At 37.4% G+C, this 20,098-nt stretch overlaps 1 long non-coding RNA gene across 2 annotated transcripts in view; it reads left to right on the top strand.

The window, feature by feature from the left end:
• Nucleotides 1-20,098, top strand: part of LOC101416905 (uncharacterized) — a 130,480-nt gene that overhangs the window by 10,988 nt on the left and 99,394 nt on the right. The window contains exon 1 of one of the 2 annotated variants that reach the window (XR_009188594.2): nt 18,178-18,263. The exons of the other annotated variant lie outside the window; for it this stretch is intronic. This is a non-coding gene — a long non-coding RNA (uncharacterized lncRNA). Of the gene's footprint in view, nt 1-18,177; nt 18,264-20,098 lie in introns of those variants that run through there. 2 annotated transcript variants of the gene reach the window in all.

Genomic DNA, 20,098 nt, shown 5'->3' on the forward strand with positions numbered 1-20,098 from the left:
ACACTCAGCAAACAGACACAGAGAACAGACAACTGGGGGGGGGGCGGATAAATAAATAAATCTTTAAAAAAATAAGTAAATAAAGTAAAATGACAACATTGGAAAATGGACTTTATAACACGTGTAGAAGTAAATGATATGACATTATACAAACGATTGGTGTAGATAAATAAATTTACTGTTGTGTGTTTATGTTATATGTGAAATGGAAATATTGAAGTGTGAAGCAAGATTGGAATAGGTTAGGTGTGAAGTGAGAATGAGGTCGTGGATATGGGAAATGACAGACGTGGAGTGTGAATTTTGAAGTAGCACAATACTGATCTAAAACAGACATCAGTAAGTTAAAGATTAATATTGGTAAAACCTTAGAGTGATTCCTAGAAATAAAAATAAGAGGTATAGCAAAAAAGCTAGTAGAGGAAATAAAATGGGTGTACTAAATAAATATTTATTTAACCCCAAAGAAAGCAGGAATGAAAAAAGAAAAGTACAAAAAGAGAAGAATAAATGGTAAAATACATAGCAGGATGGTAGATTTAAACCTAACTATATTAATAAGCACACTATTGATGTACTAATGGAGAAACATAAAAAAATATAAGGACACATAGTTTGAAGGTAAAGATGGACATAAGTATACCATACAAACTGTAAGTATGAGTAAGATGGCATGTCTGTGTTGATATTAGACAAAGTAGAATTCAAGACAAGCAGTGTTACAAGAGATTAAAAGGCATTTCATGAATAGAGGCAGTAATTCACCAAGAAAATCTATATTAATCCTAAATATTTATCTACCTAATAGTAGAGCATCAAAACTCATGAAGCAGAAACTGAAAAGTTCAAGGGAGAAATAGACAAATCCAGAATCATCAAAATCACAGAATTTTAACACCACTGTTTCTGTAACTGATAGAAAAAGTAGAAAAACAGGTCAGTAATGATATAGAAAATCTAAAGCTCATTATCAAGTGTTCTGATCTAATTGACATTAACAGAATGCTAAACCTAACTGCATAATAAACATTTTTCTAAGTGCCCAGAGAAATTTTCGTCAGGATATGCCATATGTCAGGCCAGAAAATTAGCCTCACCCAATTTCGAAAATTTGAAATCTTACAGAGTGTATTCTCTGACTACAGCAGAAGTAAATTAGAGATAAGTAACAAATCATTTATCATTTATCTTATTTACCACCTTATCAAGCTAGAAAAAGAAGAGCAAAATAAAGCCAGAATAAGTAGAATGAAAATAAAGATACTGGAATCAATGAAATGTAAAGGGGCATATAATTGGGAAAATTAGCAAAACCAAACTTGGTTCTTAGAAAAGATTAATAAAATTTTAAAATTCTGTCAGAGGAAATCAAGAAAAAAAGAAGGGAAACTCAATTACCAATATCAGGATGAAATTGAGGAGATTACTACATATCCTATCAATGTTAAAGGAATAACAAGGGAAATTTATGAACAAATTTATGCTTATAAATTTGACCACTTAAATGAAATTGATAATTCCTTGAAAAGCACAACTTAACAAAGACTGATTCCAGAAGGAATGGAAAACCCAGATAACCCAATATTCACAAAGTTTTAAATTCCTGATCAAAATTTTCCACAAAGAAAATTTCAGGCCCATATTGTTTCACTGATGAATTCTATCAAATATTCAAGGAAGTACTGATAAAAGTTTTCCCCAAACACTTTTAGAAAAACAGATAAGTAAAGAATGCTCTCCAGCTCATTTTATAAGACCAGCACTATCCTGATACCCAAATCAGAAAAAGATATTATAAGAAAAGGAAACTATGGACCACTATCTCTTATGGAACAAAGACACAAAAATCAGGAACAAAATGCTGGGAAATAAAATCAAGAAGCATGCTGTGTGGTAATGCTCCAAAATGTGTGCAGTAATTGCATTGAATGTACCACAGTAATGAAAGAAGTTGTTAATGTGGGAAAAGTGGGAGGTGTGGGGAGTGGGGCATATGGGAATCCCCTATACTTTTTAATGTAACATTTTATGTAATCTATGTATCTTTTAAAAATAAATAAATAATATATTTTTTAAAAAGAGAGAAATACATAAAAAGGATAATATCTGATTACCATGTAGGACTTATATCAGGAAAGCAGGGTTGGTTTAATATTTAAAATCAATAAAATTCACCATATTAACAGAATGCAGGAAAATATATATATTAATCTACATTGATGAAGAAAATCATCAGACAAAATTCAATATAAATAAATCAATATCAATATAAAATATCTTGGGATAGAGTGGAACATCCTTAACCTGATCATCTACAAAACATCTATCCTAATATTATACTTAATGGTGAAAGACCCCAAAAAATGAAAACAAATCATGGATGTCTACTTTCACTTCTATTTCATGCTGTATTGGAGGACCTAGGTAGTACAAAAAGCCAAGGGAAAAAAAAGGACATCTAGATTGGAAAGTATAGTAAAACTCACAGATGACTTGATTTTCTATGTAGAAAATAGTAAGAAATAGCATCTTCTATGATTTTAGCCAGATCACATGACAATAAATCAATATTCAAAAATTATATTTAGATAAACCAGCATAAAATATAGAACACTAAAATTTACATGCTGTTTACAAAATAATCATGAATAATAACAAATTTAGGAATATATTTAATAAAGTACAGAACTAGAAAATATGTCAGAGAGAAATTGAAGAAGAGTTCATAATGAATATTTTAGGCTGCTAATTTTTCTCAAAATGGTCAATATATTCAGTCCCAATCAAGATCCTGGCAAACTTTTTTTCTGGTATATATTGAGAAGCTGATTAGAAAATGGAAATATAAAGAACTCAGAATAGCCAAAACAATTTTGAAAAGGAAGAACAAAGAGAGACATTACTTGATTTCCAGACATGCTATAAAGCTCCAAATAACAAGATGGTATGGTATTGGAATGAAGAGAAACCTATGAGATTAATGTAACAGAAAAGAGACTTTAGAAGCAGACTCATGTACACAGTCAGTTGATTTTGACAGAAACATGAATATAATTTAATTGGGGAAAGGGTATTCTTTCCACAAATAGTGTAGGAACAATTGGGTATCTACATAGAAAAAAACCTATCCTTATGTTACTCCATACACACAAAAAATTAATTTGAATTGTGTTATATACCTTAATGTGAAGGCTAAAACTATAAAACATCTAGAAGAAGGATAAGAGAAAATCATTGTAAACTTGAATTGGGCAAAGATTTCTTAGATAGGAGACAAAAAGCCCTTATCATAAAAGACAAGAGAAATATTGATAAACCAAACTCCATAGAATTTAAATTCTTCTGTTTTTCAAAAGGCACCACAAGAAAAAGAGAAAAGGCAAGCAACAGCCTGTGAAAATATATTGACAACACATGTATCTGACACAGAATATACAAAGATCACTTACAACTCAAAAGTATAAACAACCCTATGCAAAAATGAGCAAAAGATTTGAATAGACAATTAAAAAATATACAAATGGCTAATAGCAAATGAATAAATGTTTAATGTAATTAGCTATCAGGAATTCCAAATGAAAACCAAAATGAGATAGCCCTTCATATTCACTAGCAAAATGTGAACTAAAAGAATGGCAAATCCTATGCTGGTGAGAATATTGAGCAATTTGAACTTGCATACATTGCTGGTAGAAATGGTGCAAGCGTTTTGGAAAACAGTTCCACAGTTTCTTAGAACACTTGGCATATGTTTACATATGTCCTAGCAATTCAGTCCTAGATATTCATCTGAGAAAAATTAAAGCATATGTCCATAAAAGACTTGTACAGGAATGTTCTTAGCTGCTTTATTTATAATAGAATTGCTAAACAAATTGTGGCTAATCCACACAATGGAATACTACTTAGCAATAATAAAGAATATATTATGTATATTATGAATATATTATCTGGATAATATATTCACAGTATAAAATGACTCTTACAGACATATTGGTGAGAGAAGTCAGACGCAAAAGAGTATAAATGGCTTGATTCCATTTATTTGAAATATTAGAACAGGCAAAATTAATCTGTAGGGATAGAAGTCAGATCAGTGGTTTACTGGCTTGAGAGATGTGGATGAAGACTGTTTACAAAAAGCAATTAGGGAACTTTTGGGAGAAGATTGAGGTGGTGATTGCATGTTAAATATATTGTAGTAATCAAAGACCTATGTACTCAAACGGTGTATTTTAATGTATAAATTGATTAGAGAAAACTAATTTCATCTTGCCAAACGGATATAAGGAAGGACTGACTGCTATGGGAATTTCCTTCTTGCCTTAACAACTAGAAAACCAAACAAACATATGAAACAACAGTTTTCAGATACTGGGCAATAGGCAATGTAAGTTTGTGATCCCTTGTGAAAAAGGAAACAAACTAGATGAGCTCTAAGATTGCTGCAAGTTTTAACTTGCAATCTGTTCCCAGGCTGTGGTGCAAGATAGGGGAACTGATGTATTTGAGTTGAATCAAGAGAGAATGGGGTTTGGTGAGGCTGAAGTGGCTAGAATTTGCTAAACAGAGTACCAGAGACAAGGTAAATGCACAGAGGGGTGGGAAAGGAGAGAGTGAAGGAGGGAGAGGGAGAGAGGAGGGAAGAATGATATCTGTAGAAAGGTCCCTTCTTTGGCTGAATACTGATCTGTATATGCAGGGATCAAATGTCCAATCAACTGGTGGATTATTAAACAAATTGTGTACATCCATAAAATGGAAAACTTTCAGCCAAAGAATAGAACCACGGATACATAAAAAAACTTGGATTATTCTAAATTTTTTTTTTTGCTAAGAAAAAGATGCTTGACACAAAGACTACATGCTCTAAGATTTCATTTATAGGAAATTCTAGAAAAGGTAAATAAGTGATGGGAAGAGATCAGTGGTTGCTTGGAACTGGGGTAAGGAGCATGGATAGATTTCAAAGGATAGGAGAAAAGTTTTGGGGGCTTGGTTTTTATTGTGATGATGTTTACATGGATGTATTCATCTGTCAAAGTCTTCATGCTGTTCTCTTAAAATGAATTTTATTGGATGTCAACTAGACCTTAATAAAGCTGATTTTTAAAAAGAACACAGGAATTATCATGAAAAGGCTCCTACAAATCAAATAGCTTTGGAGGTTACTGAGGCAACAACTCCCTGTTCTGAAAACTAATAATGGGAAAGAATCAAGCACATAGCCTGTCATTCTGCATAAACTGTATTTCATGGTAAATAAGAAGTTGATACAGGAAAGATTTTTAGAAGAGTTGAAGAAGGAATGATAAAAATAGACAAATTGCCATTTTGAAACTTCTAATGAAATAACAGTTCTGGGAAATTGTTCTCAGGGGCTGTTAAAACTTTAGGAGTAAGGTTGAGAGGAAACTTTACATGGAGGTATCAGGCTGACACCACCTGAGCCCAAGTAAATCTTAGCATCACTGAAGAAGAAATGCCAATTTTTATGTCATAATTACGCTAAGGAGGTATACTTACCTAAAATATTTTTTTTACCAAATTTCTAATCAAGTTTCTTGACCTGACTGATCTGACTGCTGGGTCATATAATGATGATGAAATTAATCAACATCTTTAAAAAGAGAAATCAGAATATGGTGTCTCTGACAACCAATAGCAAGATGGGGTGGGGTGAGGGAGGAAGTGAGACTGAGAAATAATAAAATAGTCTTAAGAGAAATAACAACCAAAGCAATATGAGGATTTGTTTTGGTCCTGAGTCCAACAAAACACGTGTGAAAAGTACCTTTTAAACAGGTGGGGAATTTGAACAGACAGCAGGTATTAATTGTTCTTGATAAACATATTAGTTGTGATAATGGGATAATGTTTGTGTTAATAAAGTTCCTGTCCACTAGAGATACATAACAGAAGTGTTAACAGATAAAATGACATGATGTGTATTTTTTATTTGCTCTGAAATACTCCAGCAAAAAATAAAATAAATAAGTGTATAAGTATCTGCACATGAGGGAATCGATGACACGAAAGTGACAAATGTTGATAATTGTTGAAGCTGGGTGATGAATGCCAGAATGTTTATTAGATGATTCTTCGTAATTTTGAACACGCTTAAAATTTTCCGTACTAAGAAATTAAGGCAATTAGATTAAGGGGAAAACTGATTACATTCAAAGGAGGGATATTCAGCCTTGTCGCTGACTTTTTGACAGCAATATTGGAAACCAGGATACAGTGGAATATTTTCAATATCCTGAAAGAAAACAATTACTAGTATAAAATTCTACACACAAATAAAGACACTTTCAGACAAATAAACAAAAAGATTTTGTCTTTACTAAATAAAGTTCTGAAGTATGTACTTCAGGCAGAAAAAAATGTTGCTAGATGTAAGGACTGAGAAGAAAGAGGGAATAAAGGCAAAGAAAGTGGTATATAAGTGGGTACATCTAAACGAATATTGGCTGTATAAAACTGGGACTTTAAAATATAATAAATGCATAGCAACAAAGCACAGAGTCTTCAAAGGAGTAGATAGAAAAAGTGTTCTGAGGTCTTTTATTGCTCAAAAGAAGGTAAAGTCATTCATTAACACTGTACTTCCACAGAATAAAATTAATGTTGTTATTTCTGTGGTAAATACTTAAAGGATTAAATAAGACAGTATGGCTTCCAAACTGTAGAGGACAAGAATTGAAATGTTAAAAAATAAGCCCCCCAAAAAACAAAAAATGAATCTAAAAAGGGCAAAAAAGGAGGGGGAAAGATGAGGCAAACAGAAAGTACAAAAAGAGATGGAAATTTAAATCCAAATACGTCAGTAATTATGTTTATAAGCAACTAAATGCTTCATGTAATAGTCAAGAATTGTCAAAGTGAGTGAAAAAGAAGCACTACTTGACACCACAATGATCAGAACTGTAAATGCAAATGGAAACAGTGAAATCATGTGGCAAGTGTCAGTTAAAGGATCACATTGAGATGATTGAATATATGTGAATATTGTTCCAAAAAACTATGCACACACAATATGTGAAGAAAAAATTGAGAGAACTACATGGAAAAACAGACAAATCAAAAACCACAGTCAAAAATGTTAGCTCACCTATCTTGATAATTGATAGAACCAGCAGACAAAGGAATCAGTAAGGATATTTAAATAGCACAATTACAAACTCAGACTTAAGGATGTATATAGAAAATCATCTTTGTTTTAAGGAAGTTTCCCAGTAGCTGCCACAGGACACTTGTGTTTATAATTCAACGACATGAACTTATTCACTTGGCCACACCTAGCTGTGAGGGAGTCTGGGCAATGTGATATTTTTTTCTGGACAGCCATGTCACCATCTAAACCTTTGTGGTTCCATTACTTTGGAAGAAGAGGAAAACTCGTTTTAGGAGACAACCAACAGTCTCTGCCACAGACACTAGTCATAAGGAGAATGAAAACTCAACCACTCTCATGTATCAGGTTACAATTAAAGAAGCACTAATTGGCACCTGTATTTGTTAAATATACAAATGCAGATGCAAAGTCTAAAATCATGTGGTAGTAATCACTTCTAAGGTGATTTTCTTAATGGTCAAAATACATGAATATTAATTTTTTAGATTACGTTTTAGTTTTCTCATTGCTAAATCAAATGCCCTACAATGGGTTTGCTTAAACAACTGGAATTTATTAGTTTTGAGGCTGGAAGTACAAAACTGAGACATCACCAGGGTGATGTTTTCTCCCGGAAAACTGGCAATCTGGGACCGATGGCTGGCAGTCCTCGTCCTTGGCTTTCTGTCACATGGCCATGTACATGGTGTCCTGTCTTGGCTTCTCAGTTCCGTTGATTTCTGGCTTCTGGTTCTCCCTGTGGCTTTTCCTCTGTCTGATTTTCATTTTGCTTAGAAAGGACCCTGGCAATCCAGATTAAAGCCGAACCTGATTCATTTGGGCCACACCTTAACTAAAGTAACATCTTGAAGAAATCTTATTTATAAGGGGCACACACTTATGGGAGTGGATTAAGTTTAGGAATCTGTTTATCTGGAGTGCATAGCTCCAAGGCATCATAGATTATATTTGAAATGAAGCTCACACGCATGCATATATACTACTCTCATAATGAGACAAAAAATCCCCCAATCTCTTCATGGACACCAAATTGAAAGCAACAGGCTAAGAGAATGATGCCACACAATGATTTCCAGGTTATGGCCCCTGTTTTGATTCCTACAGCCTCCCCCATCCACTCTGCACTGCTTGCATTTCTCCAACGACAAAGTGTATTGAAGGCTCTAGGTTTTGGCAGAGATATGTTTGTTTTCTCTTCCGTTTTCTCTACCTGGGCATTTTGTCCACCGTAGAGGAATAGGAGTATGCCAAGGGGGCAGGCAACCTAAACTCCCAGAGGGAGATAGGCCAACTTTTCTCTCTGCTTCCTTTTTAACACATGTAAAACATTCTACATTATTATGAATATCATATTATTCTTATATCCTTCAATGATAACAATTATTACATTGAGATCTTAGAAACTTCAGTACCCTTTAACTATTTATCAATTTCTCCCACTGGTGTGCAATCTCCTTAAGAGGAAGAGTATTTTTTCCTTATTCTTTTTGATATTTTCAGTATTTTTTTTAATATTTATTTATTATTATTATTTTTAATTACATTAAAAAAAATATATGAGGTCCCATTCAACCCCACCGCCCCCGCCCCCCACTCCCCCCACAGCAACACTCTCTCCCATCATCGTGATACATCCATTGCACCTGGTAAGTTCATCTCTGAGCATCACTGCACCCCATAGTCAGTGGTCCACATCATAGCCCAGACTCTCTCACGTTCCATCCAGTGGGCCCTGGGGGGATCTACAGTGTCCCGTAATTGTCCGTGAAGCACTATCCAGGACAACTCCACGTCCCGAAAACGCCTCCACATCTCATCTCTTCCTCCCGTTCCCCACACCCAGCAGCCCCCATGGCTACCGTTCCCACACCCATTCCACATTTTCTCTGTGGACATTGGATTGGTTGTGTCCATTGCACACCTATGTCAAGTGAGGGCTTAGATTCCACATGGGTACTGGATGCACTCTTCCCGCTTCTAGTTGTAGACACTCTAGGCTCCATGTTGTGGTGGTTGACCTTCTTCAACTCCATGTTAGCTGAGTGGAGTAAGTCCAATAAGTCAAAGTGTAGGAGCTGAAGTCTGTTGAGGCTCTGGGCCTGGGTGTCATATTGTCAGTCCAGAGATTCAAATCCCCTACATATATCTTAAACCCAGCACCAACTACAATTCCAATAAAGTAGCATGCAAGTCTTGTGAAAAGAGATCCCCTCTGAGTCCATTTCCATCACGCAGAAACACCAGCTCCAAAGAAGGGCCATCTGTCATGGCAGTGAACCCCTTCTGCCATGACCATAGAACCCGTGGGTCTCTTTATCCCTCAAAAGAACCAATACCTGGGGTTGTATCTACCTTATCTGTCTCTTAGACTCTGTTCAGTTGTACATAGGGCTATTCCTTCTGACAACCTCCAGACTCTTTTTTAGAGACTCACAGCCTTATAATCTCATTTCTCCTTTCCATTTCCCCCTTACATTAGGTCAAACTGCTTCCCAAAGTCATGTTATTATATGTAGACAGGTATATTCTGCTGTTCCGCATTGAATCTTTAATTCAAGGTCATTTTCTAGTTGCTTCTTCAGCTGGTATGTGGTAGTGATCCCTCGGTGCCAGGGAGGCTCATCCCCGGGTGTCGTGTCCCACGCTGGGGGGAATGCATCGCATCTACACGCTGAGTTTGGCTGTGAGAGTGGCCACATTTGAGTAACATGAAGGCTGTCAGGAGGAAACCCCCAGGCACAATGCTACTCTAGGCCTTGTTCTTATTGCAGGTGCATAGGCTCAAAAGTGTAGCCATTAGTATCAAGAGCCCACTGTTGGGCCCTCCTTCCTTCCTGGTTCTTGCCGTTGCACCTGGAGGATTGCCGCTGCTCTCCCAGGGCCCACAACAGTGACCCCCCGGCCAAGAGCCCAGTACCCCCCCAGCTGTTGTTTTTAATTGTTTCCACTATGAGTATATATAGACATTACCATATACCCTGGGCATATGCCCTGTATAACTCCCTGTCAACCATATATATCCTATCAATAACATCCCATATCAGTATTCCTCCGCTGCCATTGTTGAACCACTCTGTGATCCAAAACTTCCCGTAAAGTGAATCCCAACATAATGTCAGCTTCAGAAGAGTCTTAGATCACCAAAATTCATATATACAATATACAGTATTTCCCCAGATCCACCATAAAACCTTTTCCCTTCCACAGCAATAATCTTTTAACTTATTCATATCATATTTCCTGAAACTGATGTACAGATTCCGAAACTATAGTTTTCAAACAAGGTAACATTTGTGCTTACTATGTGGTCCATACTTTAGGTTGTACAGTTTTCTAAATTTTTTAGTTATCCTATGTTTTGTCTTATGGTTTTCATTATTAGTCTGTCGTCCCCTATATGTTTTTGGTGTTATATTAGCTGTTTTATATTCATCCTCGTGTACTCTCACATAACTCCTCTTTTGCCCCCTTATTTACCTTTGTTCCATCCATTGCACGTCCATTTTCCCTTCCCCTTAGGGCCCACAACGCCTGCCAATCTAATGCCCTGGGAGCCGTCCTTTCTCACGAGAGATACAGTTCTCTCTATTCGACGGCATTAGTCTTCCCCAGGATATGGGTCCACCCCACCCAATGGTAGAACCCACCTTGGCAAAATGAGCCTTCAGCTATTCCCTCCGGAGTCCGTCCTGCATCAGACCATACCCCCTGAGCGTCCTAACCAGGTAACCCTCCTACTTATACTTTGATACGTTTTACTCAACATTTAGTTCTCAACGAACTTCTGGCACTCTCCCATGTTTGTATGTTGCCCCTCCCTCCCACCTATTTCTTGGACCATATTACCCCTCTTCCCATCCCCAGCCCCCCTCAAACCCAGAAAACCCCACCCGAAGGTAACCCCTTGCCCCCATTTTGTCCCTTCTTTGTGCTCATACTTACCCCCAGCTCATCACAGATTCCACCCCTACAGACATTAACTCACATCCTTCCTCCACCCCCTGATTTCCAGTAAGCCACTTTTCCAGACTCTAGCTCTCTGAGGCAGTTAACTTATTTCATATCATTGAGGTCATATAGTATTTGTCCTTCAATGCCTGGGTTGCTTCACTCAACATAAGATTCTCAAGGTTCATCCATGTTATCACGTGCGATTGTAGTGTATTGGTTCTTACAGCTGAGTAGTATTCCATTGTGTGTATATACCACATTTTATTGATCCACTCATCTGTTGATGGACTTTTGGATTGATTCCAACTTTTGGCGATGGTGAACAATGCTGCTATGAACATTGGTGTACATATATCGGTTTGTGTCCTTGTTTTCAGATCTGATGGGTATATACCCAGCAGTGGTATTGCTGGGTCATATGGCAAATCTATGGATAATTTTTTGAGAAACTGCCAAACTGTCCTCCAGAATGGTTGGATCCTTCTGCATTCCCACCAGCAATGGATGAGTGTTCCCCTTTCTTCACATCCTCTCCAGCATTTGTATTCTACTGTTTTTTTCATGGCTGCCAATCTTATGGGAGTAAGATGGTATCTCATTGTAGTTTTGATTTGCATTTCCCTGATAGCTAGGGATTTGGAGCATTTTTTCATGTGCTTTTTAGCCATTTGTATTTCTTCTTTGGAGAAGTGTCTGTTTAAATCTTTTTCCCATTTTTTAAATGGGTTGTTTATCTTTTTGTTTTCGAGATATATGAGTTCTTTATATATGCAAGTTATAAGTCTCTTATCAGATATATGGTTGCCAAATATTTTCTCCCATTGTGTGGGTTCCCTTTTTACTTTCTTGACAAACTCCTTTGAGGTGCAGAAGGCTTTAATTTTGAGGTAGTCCCATTTATCTATTTGTTCTTTTGCTGCTCATGCTTTTGGTGTGATATTCATGAAGCCATTTCCTATTACAAGGTCCTGTAGATGTTTCCCTACACTGCTTTCTAAGGTCTTTATGGTCTTGGCTCTTATATTTAGGTCTTTGATCCATCTTGAGTTGATCTTTGTATAAGGTGTGAGATGGTAATCCTCTTTCATTCTTCTACATATGGCTATCCAGTTCTCCAGGCACCATTTGTTGAATAGGCCATTCTCTCCCAGTTGAGAGGGTTTGGTGGCTTTATCGAATATTATACGGCTATATACATGAGGTTCTATATCTGAACTTTCAATTCGATTCCATTGGTCTGTGTGTCTCTCCTTATGCCAGTACCATGCTGTTTTCACTACTGTAGCTTTGTAGTATGTTTTGAAGTCAGGAAGTGTGATTCCTCCTATTTCGTTTTTCTTTTTCAATATGTCTTTGGCTATTTGGGGCCTCTTTTTATTCCAAATAAATTTCATAGTTAGTTTTTCTAGTTCCTTAAAGAAGGCTGTGTTGATTTTTATTGGGATTGCATTGAATGTGTAGATCAGTTTTGGTAGGATAGACATCTTAATAATATTCAGTCTTCCTATCCATGAACAGGGAATATTCTTCCATTTATTTAGGTCTTCTTTGATTTCCTTGAACAATCTTGTATAGTTCTCGATGTATAAGTTTTTTACCTCTTTAGTTAAGTTTATTCCTAAGTATTTGATTTTTTAATTTACTATTGTGAATGGTATTTGTTTCTTGATTTCCTCCTGATCTTGCTCATTATTGGTGTATAGAAATGCTACTGATTTTTGCGCATTGATCTTATAACCTGCGACTTTGCTAAACTCATTTATGAGTTCTAGGAGCTTTGTTGTAGATCTCTCAGGGTTTTCTATATATAGGATCATGTTATCTGCAAATAATGAAATTTTGACTTCTTCCCTTCCAATTTGAATGCCTTTTATATCTGGTTCTTACCTCAGTGCTCGAGCCAGTACTTCCAAGACAATGTTAAATAGGAGCGGAGACAATGGGCATCCTTGTCTTGTTCCTGATTTTAGAGGGAAGGATTTCAGGATTTCGCCATTGTAAACAATGTTGGCTTTAGGTTTTTCATATATACTCTTATCATGTTCAAAAAGTTTCCTTGTATTCCGATCTTTTGGAGTGTTTTTATCAGGAAGGGGTGCTGTATTTTGTCAAATGCCTTTTCTGCATCTATAGATATAATCATGTGGTTTTTTTCTCTCAATCTGTTTATATGGTGTATTACATTGATTGATTTTCTTATGTTGAACCATCCTTGCGTACCTGGAATAAATCCCACTTGGTCATGGTGTATAATTCGTTTAATGTGTTGTTGAATACGATTAGCAAGTATTTTGTTAAGTATTTTTGCGTCTAGGTTCATTAGAGAAATTGGTCTGTAATTTTCCTTTCTTGTGTTGTCTTTGTTTGGCTTTGGTACTAGGGTAATGTTGGCATCATAGAAGGAATTAGGCAGTGTTCCTTCTGTTTCGATTTTTTGGAATAGTTTCAACAGGATTGGTGTTAGTTCTTTCTGGAATGTTTTGTAGAATTCACCTGTGAAGCCGTCTGGCCCTGGGCTCTTCTTAGTTGGGAGATTTTTAATGACTGATTCCATCTCTTTGCTTGTGATTGGTTTGTTAAGATCATCAATTTCTTCTTTCGTCAGTATGGGCTGCTTATGTATTTCTAGGAATTTGTCCATTTCCTCTAAATTGTCATTTTTGTTGGAATATAGTTTTTCAAAGTATCCTCTTATGATAGTCTTTATTTCTGTGGGGTCAGTGGTGATATCACCTTTCTCATTTCTTATTTTGTGTATTTGCATCTTTTCTCTTTTTTTCTTTGTTAGTCTCGCTAAAGGTTTGTCAATTTTGTTGATCTTCTCAAAAAACCAGCTCTTGGTCTTGTTTATGTTTTCAAGTGCTTTCTTATTTTCTATTTCATTTAGTTCTGCTCTTATCTTTGTTATTTCCTTCCTTCTTCTTCCTGTTGGGTTACTTTGTTGTTGTTTTTCTAATTCCTTCAAATGTGCAGTTAATTCTTCAATTTCTGCTCTTTCTTCTTTTTTGATATATGAATTTATGGCTATAAATTTCCCTCTCAGTACCGCTTTTGCTGCATCCCATAAATTTTGGTATGTTGTGTTATCATTATCATTTGTTTCAAGGTAGTCATTGATTTCTTTTGAGATTTCCTCTTTGACCCACTGTTTTTCTAAGAGTGTGCTGTTTAATTTCCAAATTGTCGTGTGAAGTCTGGGTCTCTGTCCCTTGCAAATTTCCAGCTTGACTCCACTGTGGTCAGAGATATTGTTTTGTATGATTTCGATCTTTCTGAATTCATTAAGCCTTTCTTTGTGGCCTAGCATATGGTCAATCTTGGAGAATGTTCCATGTGCGCTTGAGAAAAATGTATATCCTGCTGTGTTTGGGTGTAATGATCTATATATGTCTATTAGATCCAGCTCTTCTAATATACTGTTCAAATGTTTTGTTTCTTTAGTGATTCTCTTTTGAGATGTTCTGTCCAGAGTTGATAGTGGTGTATTAAAATCCCCCACTATAATTGTAGATGCATCTATTCTTTCACTTAGTTTTTCCAGCGTTTGCCTCACATATTTAGAGGCGCCCTTGTTAGGAGCATAAATATTTATGATTGTTCGATCTTCTTGACAAATTGTCCCTTTCACTAAAATATAGTATCCTTCTTTGTGTCTCACAATTGTTTTGCATTTAAAGTCTATTTTGTCTGATATTAATATAGCTACTCCTGCCTTTTTTTGGTTGTTGTTTGCTTGTATGATTGTTTTCCAGCCATTCACTTTCAACCTCCATGAGTCTCTGGGTCTAAGATGTGTCTCTTGTAGGCAGCATATAGATGGGTCGTATTTCCTTATCCAGTGTCCCAGTCTGAATCTTTTGATAGGTGAGTTTAATCCGTTGACATTCAGTGTTATTATGTTTAAAGAGTTATTTATGGTAGCCATATTTTGGTTGGATTTGTGTTTGTTATATTTTGTTTGTATTATTTTATTTTCCCCTTCTATTTTTGTCTTTCTTGTTGCTTTTACACTCTCCTCCATCTCTGAGTGTCCTGTTTTTTCCTTTCTTCCTGCAGAATTCCCTTAAGAATTTCTTGAAGGGGAGGTTTCTCGTTGATATACTCTTTCAGTTTCTGTTTATCTGTGAATATTTTGAACTCTCCATCATTTTTGAATGCTAGTTTAGCTGGATAGAGTATTCTTGGTTGGAAATTTTTTTCCTTTAGTACCTTGACTATATCATACCACTGCCTTCTTGCCTCCATCGTTTCAGATGAGAAATCAGCACTTAATCTTATGGAGTTTCCCTTGTATGTGATGGTTTTCTTTTCTCTTGCTGCTTTTAGAATTTTTTCTTTGTCTTGAGCATTGGATAATTTGACAAGTATATGTCTTGGGGTGGGCCTGTTGGGGTTTATGACCAGTGGAGTGCGCTGTGCTTCTTGGATATGTACATCTGTCTCTTTCAGTAGATTTGGGAAGTTTTCATTCATTATTTCCTGCAACACTCCTTCTGACCCCTTTCCCTTCTCTTCTCCTTCTGGAATGCCTATAATACGTATGTTTGAGCGTTTTGCGTTATCATTCAGGTCCCTAAGTCCTATCTGGATTTTTTCTACCTTTTTATTGACCACTTCTACTATCTGTTTGATTTCCAATGCACTGTCTTCCTCATCACTAATTCTCTGCTCTGCCTCTTTTAGTCTGCTGATATTTGCTGCAAGTGTATTTTTGATTTCTTGAATTGTGGTGTTCATTTCCATCATATCTGTTATTTTTTTGCGCATGTCTGCAATTTCCCCTCCAAGTGTTGTCTTCACGCTGTTAACCTCTTTCATTACTTCATCAAATTTGTCGGTGATAAATGTTCTGAGATCTTTCATTGCTTGTGCGAAGTCCTGCCCCCCTTCCTGATTTTCAGTTTGTTGATTGGATTCAGCCATGTTTTCCTGGTTACTGGTTTGGTTTGTAGATTTTTGTTGCTGTCTTGTCAACATTTTTTCTTGACGGGTTTAATCAGTTCCTTAGCTTCTTTGTCTAGTCTTGGAGATTAATTAGCTGTTGTTTTTGCGTAAGTGTTATATCTTCTCTTTGTCACTTTGTTCTTCTTATTCCAATTTCTTATTGCTAGTTAAGCTCACTTTAAAGGAAAGTATTAGTGCTGGGGAAAGTCAATTGTGTAAGGAAGGAAAAAGTGTGAAGTAGTATTGGTGATATATGTTTACAAAGCAACAATATGAGTTCTGGGAGGATGGAGGTTAGATCATGTAAATTGTGTAGAGTTATAGTAGTAGGAAAGTACCTATAATGAGGTAGACGACTGAATATGGGAGGAATGTGGTACGTACTAAGAGGCTATTGTTTTCGTGAGAGAGGGAAAGAGAAAAGAAAGGTAATAGTTTCAGGGACGAATACCAGATGGAAAACTAAACAAAGGTATTGGAAATTAAGAGTTAGACACTTTGTGGATCAAAGAAAGGGAGATGGAATATAGGAGAGATAGCAGATGGTGGAGGATATCAAGTTGTAGGGGAAAGGGGATAGTGTAGACAGGCTAAATCTATTCACAGAGAAATGAGGCAGTGGAGGGTGAGGAAACCCAGCAAATGTGAGGTATTTCCTGTAGGACCTATTGTATTGTTAAGGTAAAATAGTATAAGAAGAATATTGGGGACAAGAAAGAGAGGATTGAAAAAAAAAAAAGAACAAGAACAACAACAACAACAACAAAAAATAAAAAAAAAAAAACAAAAAAAAAAAACCAAAGAACAGAAACCCTGCCGCCAGGCTCGGCTGGGCTCAGCTGGGCTCCAGTCCCCCGCCCGCCGCCCGCTGCGGCTCGGCTGGGCTCGGCCCCCCCGCCCGCCACGGCTCAGCCGGGCTCGGCCGGACTCGGCTTCCCCGCCCACCGCCTGCCGCCGCGGCGCAGCGCTGCTCGGCTCTCCCGCCCGCCGCCCGCCGCGGCGCGGCTAGGCTCGGCTGGGCTTGGCTCCCTTGCCCGCTGCCCGCCGGGGCACAGCGCGGCTCGGCTCTCCCGCCCGCCGCCCGCCGTGGCGTGGCTCGTATCCCCTGCCCGCTGCCCACCTCGGCCCAGCTAGGCTACCCTGGCTGCCGCCCGCCGGGGCTCCGCGAGGTGCTAGCTGTCTCGGCTCCGCCTACCCAAGGAGGGAGTCCTCCACACGTAGCTGGGATCTCCGTGTATATTTCACAGATGGATCCTCTCTGTTACCTTCCCTCCAAATCGATGTCCAGACACCTCTGGACCAGGAAAAATCCCGAAACAGCCGGTCCCAAAGAGTCTCCGATGCCTCCCAGCCGATTCCCCCCAGGAGCTAGTAACCGGGAAGTTCACTCAGCCGCCATCTTGCCTCCCCCTCCTGAAAAGTCATATTTTCAGTATTTAGCACAAGGCCTGCCTCATGATAAGTGTCCAATAATGCTTGCTAATGTTGGAAAAAAAATAGTCAGCAAGTTAAATAAGCTCACCTATAACTTATGTAATGCACACTTTCAATTTTCCCATTAAACAATCAAGGGCCTTTTAATACTTCCCTTATCAAGCTAAAACAATGAGTGTTTTTGCAATAACGCCACAGGCCTTAGTAATATTTTGAGCTAGCCTGTCCTCTGAGAAAACCGTAGCCTGTAGGGTTCATCCAAGCTGGGTATGGTCAGCTCACTTGTCGTAGGTTGACTCATTTTCCCTCCTTCATGTTCCCTCAACTGCATTTACACCTGAGCTTCTTGCTCTTTGTTTTCTCTATTTGATACAGAAATAAACACTCTGTGAGTTTGTCAGGTTTCCGAAAACCAGCAGCCTTCACAAGAGAGAAAGGCGTGTAGCCCAGGTGTCCAGGCTGCGTTGTGTCTAGTGGGGATGAGAAGTTCCGGGAAAGCAGGGCGGGGCAGTGCCTCTTTATTTCTGGTAACCGTGCTTCAGGCTTTAATCACACAGTGATCAGATAACAGCAGTGGCCAAACTTATCAAGGACAAAGTACACAGATTTGTTGAACTAACACACTTCTAATCTCTCCATCTGTTTAATGGGTAACTTTGCACAGTACATGGATCTCCATAGTGATAGAGTCCTCTCATAGCCTACTACCTACAAAATTAAACATCTACCTTTTCTCTCCTGCTCTGAGGGCTGAAGAAGGACTTTTAAAGAAGACCTGCAGAACATTTTCTTTTGGGTTTGTATTTCTCAGTTTATATTTGTATCACTTTAAAAATAAAAACTGCTGTTCACTCCTGGGAGATATTATTTTAATGACCAAACACATGCTATTAATTACTGTGGTAAAATTTCTGGTAACTCGATATGTGTCTTAAAGTATCATCTTTACACTTTGATTGACTTACTTTTCTAATGGATATGATAATTTTCCCAGACCCTTGGACTTGTTACGCTCTAATTCCTTTTTCCCTTGACCCCTTGCTTATTACTAAGTCCTCTTGTCCTCTTGACTGCTCCATTACAAAGCTCCTTGCTTCCATTTCCTCCTTAATAGTCATTGCCCTCATCTTTAGTCCTTAACGCCTAAATCATGATAATGGACTTCTACTTGATGCTCTACATAGGTCACACTATTAGATTGATCTTCTGGTCACCCCATTGATTAAAACCTTCCAATAGTGTGTCTTTGTTTGTAAAATAAAAAAGAAACAAAACACAAAAATCTTTATCCTGAGAGAATTAGAACTTTGGTATGGAAACATAACTCAGCTGTGGTATGAAGGATAGATGGGCTCACATTCCGTATCTTTTACAAATACTGTCCTCCCAAACATCCTGATCTTCCTCCTCACTTCAAGGGAGCCAAGTTCAAATTTGAGTTGGATTATTCTGTGCAGAGAATCTGATTTTACCACCCTTTTAAAAATGATCCCATCTGGCCCTGGCCCGGTCCCTGAAATTGGCAAATGACACATTTCCTTGGTTTCAAAGTTCTATTCAGTCTTCCCTTGTTTAGGAAGAGACACCGGTGAACAACTTTGGAGACACAAAGAGCTGAATTTGGAAACTCCCAGAGGGAAGCAGAAATGCCCCAGACAAAATGTGCCTCAGTGTTCCCTCACTTGTGGAGGATAACCTATCTGTCTCCGGCTCTTCCCTTTACTACTGTCCCTTACTCATTTCCTCCATCTTTTGCACTGCAGCAGCAGTTCAGAGGCTGAAACTTCCTGTAATTTTCATCAAACATGTTACTACTTTAGAAACCTGAGTTCTTTCTTAACATTGTTCACTTGATGCCTTCCCATCTGTTCACTTCTTAAGGAATCCAAGAGACAGATTCCACTCCTGCTCTTGGTCCCACATTCTGGAATTCTATCACTGCCATGGTCAAGAAGTTTCAACCACATCCAACCATTATTATTTCTGGGTTAATTCAACAAACACTCAATGAGCATTACACCATGCTAGTACAAAAGGTGTGAGACACACATAAATAATTCTTGCCTTAAGAAAATGACAATCAAGTGGAATGAAGTACAAGTAAAGAAATGAAGTCTTGAATTGTTTGATCATGTCTTTAAAAATAGACTATGAACGTGATACAAAACTGGTCATATGTTTAAGAAAATTAAGATTAGAGACAAATGTTTTGAGTCTAGTGTCATTGGTCCTGGAATCATCCCAGGCATTCTAGTTAATGTGGGATTAAAACCAAGGCAGGAAGAAGTCAAATTTACTTTTTAAATTAAATTAAATTTAAAAATTTTAAACAAATCATTGTTATTGTTACATATTAATAAAGCATACAATTCATCCAAAGTGTACAGTCAATGGTATTTTCTATGATCACATAGCATTCATCACTTCAATCGTTATTAGAGCATTTTCATTATTTCAATAGTAATAATAATAATAAGCAAAAAACAGACAAACAAACAATAAAATTCCTCACCTCTCAATATTTGTGTGCTTTTCCCACTGTACATAGCTGCTATTTCTGGCTATTCTATCCAAAGTGTATAATCTATGGCTTTTAGTGTAATCACAATGTTGTACATTCATCATCTCAGA

The sequence above is a fragment of the Dasypus novemcinctus genome, chromosome 13 (genome assembly GCF_030445035.2).
Source record: "Dasypus novemcinctus isolate mDasNov1 chromosome 13, mDasNov1.1.hap2, whole genome shotgun sequence".
Classification (NCBI taxonomy): Eukaryota; Metazoa; Chordata; class Mammalia; order Cingulata; family Dasypodidae; genus Dasypus; species Dasypus novemcinctus.